We start from the raw sequence: 10298 nt of genomic DNA on the forward strand, positions 1-10298 counted from the left end.
GGTCTAAACTGCGCCAACTCCGCACGCAAGGCACGGATCTCATCGAGCACGTCCACCAAAATCTGACCTTGAGCCGCCTGAACGGTCAAGACATGATCCAACGTGCGACGAATGTTTGAATCATCCAAAGCAGTCGGTGGAGGAACATCAGCATCAGCAGCAGCACCTAATGTCTCAGTAGCAGCAGTACCTGTAGAAGAGGGAGGAGGGGGAACACCACTAGATGACGCACTTCTAGGACGAGAAGGAGCAACTCTCAACTGAGCAGCCTTCTGACGAAGAAAGGTGGCACCTATGGGAGCAATCACATGAACAGGCTCACCAGACAGAAAACCATCTAGACCTAAGAAGAGCAAAATCCTATGAATGAAAATAGGATGAATCAGTGCATGCCCTACGACAGAACTCCTATGAACCTCGTTCAAAGAACGAAGGAACAAGTGAGGAAAACTGATAGACGCTCCAGAAACAAAGGCATACAAAACACACATCGCTCTAAAGGGATGTTGTGGAAGTGAGAGATAGGCCATAAGGAATGACACGCTATCCTAAAGAAGAGATAGGCCGTCTCGGTAAGCTCAGCGGACGTGATCCGAGGATCAGAACCCCACTGGATAGATGACCCAGTGATGTAAGACATGACTACATCTAATGAGCGTGACTCATCATAGGGATAATCAGGCTCCTGAACAACCGGAACCCCAAGAGCCTCAGCTACTACCCGAGGGGTAATGGTGAACTCTACACCTCATATCCAACTCCTAATAAGGGTGTTGGAATCATAGATGTGGCAAGAGAGGTTCGAGAAGAACTCTCTAATCAGGGCGGTTGGGGGTGGATGATCTATCTCTAAGAGAGGCAACCAACCTCTAGACTCAAAATTGGCCCTAATGGTCGGATCAAGCTTATCCAACACAACAGCTCACTCAGCCTATATCTTACGCTTACAGTTCAAGGTCTCAAAGGCTTCTCTAGACTTATCATTCCTAAAGAACTCAACCCTAGTGGGAGACTCAGAGGAAGTGGAAGTGGTCCAATGGGCTCTAGTTTTCCTAGGCATGGTGCTAGGATAAGGACCAACACATAGAGAGAAAAAAAAAAAAAAAAAAACCAAGGGCAGACTGCAAGTTAGTACAAAAACAAAATATAGAATAAAAATCTATATGATGCATGAACATGTTAAATGACATGATGCATATTCTAATGCAGTGAATTAAGTCTAAAAAGTTCAAATTCACAAAATTGGCTTGAACATTGAGGTATTAACACAAAAACCCCAAAAATTTGGAAAACCACTTGATCAATTTTGAAAAAATATTGATGAATTGATCATCACACATGATAGAATAACAAAAATAATGACCAAATACATCAATTTGATAAGCCAATTTCATCAATTTAACCCAATTAGACAAAAATTCCCAATTCGGATCAAATTCAAACCCTAGAATTTCCAATTTTTCAAAAACCACAAAATTGATCAAATTAAACTACAAGGATAAAATTGATCAAATTAAACTACAAGGATCATTATTATAGCATCATAGAACAAAAACCCATTGATCAATTTCACCAAAATAGGTTCGAATCATCAAAAACCCCAATATTTTCAAAGTGCCGAAAATAGCCACAAGAATGCATGAAAAATGCATGAAAACATGAAATAAAATGCAAAAGGATGGCAAAAGAGACTTACCAGCCTTCAAGGACGAAAACCTTGCAAAAATCTTGAAGGAAAATGACAAAAAATTGATGGTGGAGCCTATAGCCAACGCAGAGAGAGAGAAAAGTTGAAAAACTATTTGAAAAAGTGACTTTGAAAAGTCCAATCTGTCTTTTTAAAAAACCTATTTCACGAGCTTTGATCGATCGAAACAAACAGAGACTCTATTAAAAAAAATGAAACAAGTTCGATCGATCGAAACAGACAGAGACTCTCTCTATCAAATTTAAAAATTTTCAATCGATGAAAAAACAGAATAGATCGATCGAAATAGGCAGAGACTCACCAAATTTTGAGGAAAAAACACAGTTTTTGAAAAACATTTTGAATTAACTCAAAGCATTGAAATTTAAGAACAAAAATGCATGAGTATGTGATGATATGATTTTCAAAACAAGAATTTTAAGCCCAAATTCCCAAAAACAAAATTTCTTGCATTCTCCACAAATTTTCCAGCAACAAATTTATTTTGCACAAAATTCAAAGTATTTGCAAAACTTGGTTGGTCAGACCATAGACACACACAATAATATGTACAATATTTAGCAAAGAGTAACTCGTGTAGTGTGTGCAACTAGCAAAAACTTGAGATACATGTGAGGTGATATGTGAATAGCAATCAATCACAAAGTCTACAAAATTCATCACAAAGAATTTAAAAGAGACTATCACCTAAAGAGTTACATCATATAACTCCCACATCTCCTAGATCATAAGATTGCAATCATATAAGTTTCTTGTATTTATGCCTCATAATATACATACCAATTTTAAGTTATGTGAGTTTCGCATCAAGCCTAATAGTACATACCAATTTTGATTTTAAGAATTAAGCAATTTAATCCGAGGCTTCACCTTATGTTCTTTTTGTGCGTGTGCTACACTTTCTCGAACACAAAATCTTATGATATGCACCAAGGTGTTCATGATTGGCTAGTGAACAGTGGTGAGATGGTTATTTATGCCTTTCTCTAAAAGTTCAAGTCAAACATTTAAAAACATGTGACTTCAAGATTAAGACATAGTAATAAAAAAACCATAAACATCTTTCCCATACAACATGCACTACAAAACTTCAACTAGTAAAGTGCAATAAGTAAGCTTATCAAAGCTAAACAAGGTACAAAAGACATGTTATGTGAAAATAAATTGACTAACTTTGTTCTCAAAAACCAAGAAGAATAGTACAAAACAAAATTTACTTCCTTTTTCCCTTTTATTTTTTTATTTTTTATTATATATATATATATATATATATTTAAAAAAAAAAACACCCAGAATGAAATGCATGAATGTTATGCAATGCAAATCCTAGAAAAAAAAAAAAAAAAAAAAAAAAAAAAAAAAAAAAAAAAAAAAAAACCAAAACAAAACCAAAGAACAATGGTCACAAAGGGTAGAGCAATGAAGCACAAGGACCATGTCAGAAAGACTCAGTTAGATCGAGTCTTTTGTATCCAAAACCTTTTAGATGCACCATGAGCATTGGAGTTCTTATTCACATGAGAATGATTACCAATTCCAGGATTGGAATAAAGGTTTAAAGCCTTTACCAAATCACCAATAAGTACCATAGGATCAAGTGCTTGAGGCACAGGTACTTTTGGTTTGTTTGCTCTCTTAGCAGCTTGTAGCAGTTTGGACGGATGTGTCCAGACTTTCCACAAAAGTGACAAACTCATGCAGGCTTATCATGTGTCTTGTCCTTAGATAAGGTAGGCTTCTTAGACTTAGACTCTTTCAGGTCAACCCTAATCTTCCTAGATGATGAACCTTCTAAGGGTTTAACAACCTCACTCACAGGGGGTTTGACAGTTTCACTCACTATCTCACTCACTGAAGGTTCAAAAGAAGAAGATGAAGGAACAAACTTTGTGGAATGAGGAGCGGATACAGAGATGCTTTCAACATAACCTAATCTAGTTTTGTCAGAAGAAGACTTTTGAACACTCAGGATTTGATCAAGTTTAGAACTAGCAGATCTAGCAACAAATAAATCAAGTTCCAAAGATTTAACTTTATCAAGCAAAAGCATATTTTCAGTTTTCACATTGTTCTAAAGATCATTAGCATCAAACAGTTTAACAAGAAAAATTTTCTTCTCAAGCTCAAGAGATTCAATTTTCTTCAGACCAAGTTCAACATTCATAGCATCCTTTGCAGCAACTTTGCAAAGTTTATTATAGGCCTCTTGAAAATCTGCATCTTCAGAGAGTTCCCCATCAGAAGGGTTCTCTTCAACATATATGCTCTCATCAACTACAGCAGTAGCGATGAAAGTAATGAAATTTCCATCCTCATCACAATCAGACTCATTATTAGAAACTTCACCATCACTAAGGGTTACAACCATAGCCTTACCCTTAGACTTCAAATAGGTTGGACATTCAAATTTCATGTGTCCTTACCCTTGACATCCAAAACACTGAGAGCCTAAAGAATTATTGGAAGATTGACCTACTCTTTCTCTAGGTTTATCATTGTTGTTCACCTTAGTGGGATCATGCTTCCTAAAATTTCTAGGTTCAGCAATGTTTGTGCCTCTTGCCTTTCTATTATTATTCCTGAAAAAGTTTCTAAAGTTCTTGGTAAGGTAGGCAATCTCTGTAGTAGAGAGCTCATCATCAAATCCACCACCTTCAACATCATCAACTGACTTAAGAGCCATTGATTTGGATTTGGTAGTTTTGGGTAGATCCAACTCATAGGATTGAAGAGATCCTACGAGTTCATCAACAGGAATGGAGTCCACATCCTTACTTTTAGTAATGGCAGTTACCTTGGGTCTAAAGTCTTCAGTCAAAGATCTAAGAATCTTCCTAATAATTTTAGATTGATCATAGATTTCACCCCAGTTAAAAGTAGAATTAACAATATCATTCAATTTAGCATAGAATGCATCAAAAGATTCATCATCAGACATCCTAATGTTTTCAAATTTAGAAGTAATTGCTGCAATTTATTTATTTTGACAGTCTTTGTGCCTTCATGCACAGTCTGGAGGATATTCCAAGCAGTATGAGCAACCTCAACATTAGAGATTCTCTTAAATTCCTCCATAGAAACAGCGTTAAAGATCGCATTCATAACCTTGCTATTAAATGCAGCTGCTTCTTTTTGAGAAGTTTCCCACTCACCAACAGGAGTAGTGGGCTTCTCCCATCCGTATTCAACGGAGTTCCACACCCTCTCATTAATGGATTTCAAGAATGCTTTCATTCTTACTTTCCAGTAAGCATAATCATTCCCATCAAAGTGAGGAGGAATAACTAGAGAGTGTCCGTGTTCCATAACAACAGAGGTCAAGGATCAGCTCAGTGATCAAAGGATCAACAAGAAAAGAGCTACCCGCTCTGATACCACTTGATAGTTTTTAGACCCCTTAAACAATTGATTAAACCTAGATAATTAGCCAAATTGTTACTTAGTCCAATTAAACAAGTCTAGGTTATCACAATAATAAAGATCAAATCATGCAAAGCAGCGGAAAATAAATAACACAAGATATGATCACCCAAGAAACCAAACCGGTAAAAACCTGGGGAGGATTTGACCTAGCTATCCTTAAGGTAAACTTGAATCCACTATCTTGAAAGAATCGAAATTCATACAATAAGACTTACAAGCCCCCACGCTCGACTTCTTATTGCTACCAACCAGTAGAACTTACTGACACGACCACGTGCAAGTTCCGAATCCACAGACTCCTTCTTTCTTGGATTCACCACCAGATACAAGCACACCCGCTTGTGTTTTCTTTAAGCTTCAATGGCAGCAACTGAATTGATCATCAAGGCGTAGATAAATCTTCTCCTTGAAAACCCTAAGTTTGTGTAAAGGAAAACTCCTCTAGATCTCACAAGAGATTTACACAAACCGCAAATATGAGCAACACTAAACGTGGCTAGGGTTTGCCTTTTATACTTAGGACAAATAAGAAACCCTAAAAACGTTTTAAAACACTTAGGGCAAAGTTGGACGAATCTGCAGAAAATCATTCTGCCCGAGCTTCGATCGAGTCAGGCCGAAAGGCACAATCCTTTCCTACTTTAACTCGATTCCAACTTTACATAGACGCACAACTTTGAGCTATACTTAAACACTTCTAAACACATTGTTTTGATCATGGTTTGCCAACAATACAAATTAGAGTTCTAAATACATAAAATCCTAAGACTTTAGAACCTAACAGAGACCTCTAATTGATTATTGAAACCCTCAATTTGACAATACTATTATTTCTGAATGATTTGTTAAATAATTGGAATTTTAGGGTTAGGGTTCTACGCTAAATTAGGGATTTTAGTATTTTTGGCATTAAAACATTCAATTGAATGCACAAGAATGAAATTAGCCATGATTCTTGATCGAATCTATGATGCCTTCTCACAAGTCATATGTAGGACCCAGCCAATTTTAACAAAGATGTTAAATATCATAAAATATTTCATACTTGTCCGTGTCTTTCTTGCTTAAAAATTTTGACATAATATTTTTTTCCAACTTCGCATTTGCAATATATAAAATACGAAATCTTTATACAGCACACATGAACAACTTTTATATTCCCCCCACACAACAACTGCCTTTTATTTCTTTTCTAAGCGTATATTGAAGGGATCCAACCTTGAATACAAACCACACAAAGAGGGGCAATGTGATGCACATATTGCAGACACTTCTTAAGAAAAGGTCCAAGTGGGATTCTGTATATTTGCTATAGTTACTACCTTGCCAAGGGAGTTTGTCCAGTATGCACATGGTTCATTCCAGTAATTTGGTCTGAATCAATCTCAAAACCCTCATGCTTCCGAGTCAATTCCATTATCAAACATTGCTTTAATTCCATAGCTACATAAGTCATGGTTGGCCTTTGGATGGAAGTGGGAGATACACAAACCATTGCCACTTCTAATGCTTTCCAAACAGAAATAATGTCAATGTCTCCTTCTAACCTCGGACCCACAATATTCTTAACATCCCCTCTTTCAAGCATGGAATTAACCCAATAAATTACATGAATTTTCTTAGGATTTTTAGTTATTGCAAGTCGGCCAAGCAACTCCTACTTCTATCACAAGCAGAGGTTTTGATAAACTGATTGGGCCGGTTCACCTCAAGGCACCTTTGAATTAAGAAGTGCGTATAAACTTGCTATGGGATTTGAAGATAGCACTCCTTTCTCGGCTAACTGGATTTGGAAAATGGATACACTCCCTGGGATCAAAACTTTCCTATGGATGTGTGCCCATAACAGTATTGGGATTAAAGTCTGCCTTCAAAGAAGAGGTATTGCTCAAGAGACCAGTTGCCCCATCTGCCAGGGAGGTTCGGAGACAATCCTCCATAAGTAGGTGTGGAATCAATTGGGGCATGAGGTGTCGAACCATTCCTTTTGGAGAAGCAATTTATTGGACTGGCTTTCCTTTAATGGGAAACAAAATAGCAGTTTGCTCAATTCGATCCCCCCTTGGAAAATTGTATTTCCTTTTGCAATTTGGAATCTTTGGAAAAGTAGGAACCGTTTTGTTTTTATTAGGCAGAACCGTAACCCTAACTTACTTGCTGATATTTTGAAACAATCAGTGGAATTTGTTCACTATGTGGCTTCCCCTAGGCAGCTGACCTGAAAGGTTGTAAAGAGAATTTGTTAGGAGAGACCACTTGCAGGTTGGATGAAACTTAACATTGACAGTGCGCCAATTGGCAACTCTGGTTTGGCGGGCTGTGGGGGTGTGATTAGAGATGATTGTGGGTGGTGAATTGTTGGTTTTAGCAGATGGATTGGCTTTACAAATAGTTTTGTTTCGGAATTCTAGGGTCTTAGGGAAGGGCTTATGTTGTGTTGCAGACTTAATATATATTGAATTAGATGCAAAAGCTATAGTGGATGTTTTGGGTAACTCCTTATGTAAATAACATTGTTTCTCCTATTTTGGACGACTTCAGGCTGCTAGTTTCCTACATTCAACAGATTTAGATTAAGCATTGCTTCCGTTAAGCAAACCAGTGTGCTGATAGTCTTGCTAGGATGAGTTTTAGTCAAAAGGCTGATTTTTTTTTTCTTTTGATAGTCAGCCTATGGTCGTAGCAAATGTGTTTGAGGATGACCTCAACGGGATGTATTCTAATAGGATGTGTCCTGAACTGATTGTAGCTCCTTAGTTTTTGTTTTAATGAATCGTCTTTCACCAAAAAAAAAAGAAAAAAAAGAGTATTTGAATATGCATTGTGATGTAAGTGAGCTTTTCCATAGCGTATAAAGTGGTTAGAAATAAATATTTTATTCACGAAATTAGTGTTCTTTCTTGCAAAAATTCATTTAATAATTTGAGTTGCTTGATTTTAATAAAATAATTGCAATTAATTCCTTGCTAAAATATTTTATAAATTTTTTTTATTATTAAATTGGCTTGTTCAAAAATTCTGAACATTTCAAAATAGGATCAAGCATCTTGAGGATTATGAAAACTTGAATGAAATCTTTCATTGAACTTGGACATTACAAATGTGTTATTGAATATGAAGTGAATAATATTGAATATATTTTGAAATATAATACACAATCTGACGATGCAATGGACTATGGCATTGGAGGTAAACATTGACTTAGAAGCTGGTTCATTTTAGGATATATCTTGTGATGGAGTGTTAATCTAACCCTAGTCACGGGTATAGAATGTAACCATAGTTTCATAGATTGTTAGTATATGAACTTAGTTTATGAATTTTGGATTGAAAAAAAATATATATATTTATTCCCTCATTGAAACAATTGTTATTGAAATGTTCACTACAAAAAAACCGGTCTAAAGCTGCGTTTGAAAAACGCAGCTTAAGACCCCAAAAACGCGGCTATAGGCTTTGAGCTGTGTTTCCTATGGCCGCGTTGAGACCGCAGCTCAAAGCCTATAGCCGCGTTTTCTAACCGCGGCTATAGGATTCGGCCCTATAGGTGCGTTTTTGGAAACGCAGCTACAGACCAGCTTTAAGCCGTGTCTGAAAACGCGGCTATAGGTTTTTTAAAAAACAAAAAAAAAAAAAAAAAAAAAAAAAAAAAAAAAAAATTTCTGGGTTTTTTTTTCCCCAGAAAATTCAAAATTGAAAATTCAAATATAAAAAATTCAAAATTAAACACAAATACAAAAAATTCAAAATCAAATACAAATCCAGAAAATTGAAAATCAAATACAACATACTCACAATACAAACACACCCAGAAAATTTTAAATCAAACACAATATACTCACAATACAAACACATGCACCCAGAAAATTAAAAATCAAACATAAACCCAACAAATTCAAAATCAAACACAAACCCAGAAAATTAAAAATCAAACACAACATACTCACAATACAAACACAACATACTCACAATACAAACACAACCAAAAAATTCAAAATCAAACAAAACGTGCTCCAAAATATAATACAAACCCATGAATCTCCTCTCATTCAACAAAACCAACCAAATCTAACACTAATTTCATTCAAGAAAACAAAAGCACAAGCTCAAAAACAAAAAAGAACACAAACCTGTGAAGAAGGAAGAAAGAAAAAGGAACCAAAAAAAAAAAAAAAAAAAAAGGTACCCAGATGTGAAGGAAAAAAAAAAAAAAAAAAAAAAAAAAGAGAGAAAAGAGTACCTGGATGTGGAGAAGGAAGAAAAAAAAAAAAAAAAAAAAAAAAAAGAAGAAAGACTTACCCAGATGTGAAGAAGGAAGAAAGAAAAAGAAAAAAAAAAGAAAAAAAAAGAACGAAGCACTTGAAGAATGAAGAAAGAAAGGGAAAAGAAAGAAAAGAGAGTATGTGGGGGTAGGTGGGAAAGTAGGGGTGTAGGTGGGAAAGGTGGTGTACGTGGGAAGCTTCAGGAAATTTTTTTTTTTTTTTTTTTTTAAGCGCTACCTATAGCCGCGTTTTTAAATAGAAAAAACACAGCTTCAACTTACCTATAGCCGCGTTTTAAAAAAACAAAAACGCGGCTATAGGTCAGCCCTTAAAAAATTTATACTAGACCTATAGCTACATTTTTCGGGTTTTAAAACACAGCTAAAGATGACCCGTAGCCGCGTTTTTAAATCACAAAAGCACAGCTACAGGTTACCTATAGCTGCGTTTTTGAAAAATGCGGCTGTAGGTAACCTTTAGCCGCTTTTTAAAACACAAAAACGCGGCTATAAGTCCACCTTAAAAAATTATTCGGTTGGACCTATAGCTGCGTTTTTTAAAACGCGGCTACAACTTATCTTTAGCTGCGTTTTAAGTTAGCCATAGTGGCGTTTTTATAAAACGCAGCTACAGGTCACCCTCAAATTCAAAATTATTCGACAGGACCTATAGCCGTGTTTGAAAATCACAGCTATAGCTTGTGGCTTTAGTCGCGTTTCTATCCCTTATAGCTGCATTTTTTGTAAACACGGCTAAAAAAAACGCGGCTATAGCCCGCGTTTTTTGTAGTGGTTGCAAAGTCTATGACTTTTACACTGCTTTGGAAAATTGATTACATTTTGTTTTATACTTAACTCGGCTTGTTAGGAAATGGGATACTAACTAAATAAGTAGTAAAGCTCACT

Source organism: Quercus lobata, chromosome 5, assembly GCF_001633185.2.
Source record: "Quercus lobata isolate SW786 chromosome 5, ValleyOak3.0 Primary Assembly, whole genome shotgun sequence".
In the NCBI taxonomy this organism is placed as follows: Eukaryota; Viridiplantae; Streptophyta; class Magnoliopsida; order Fagales; family Fagaceae; genus Quercus; species Quercus lobata.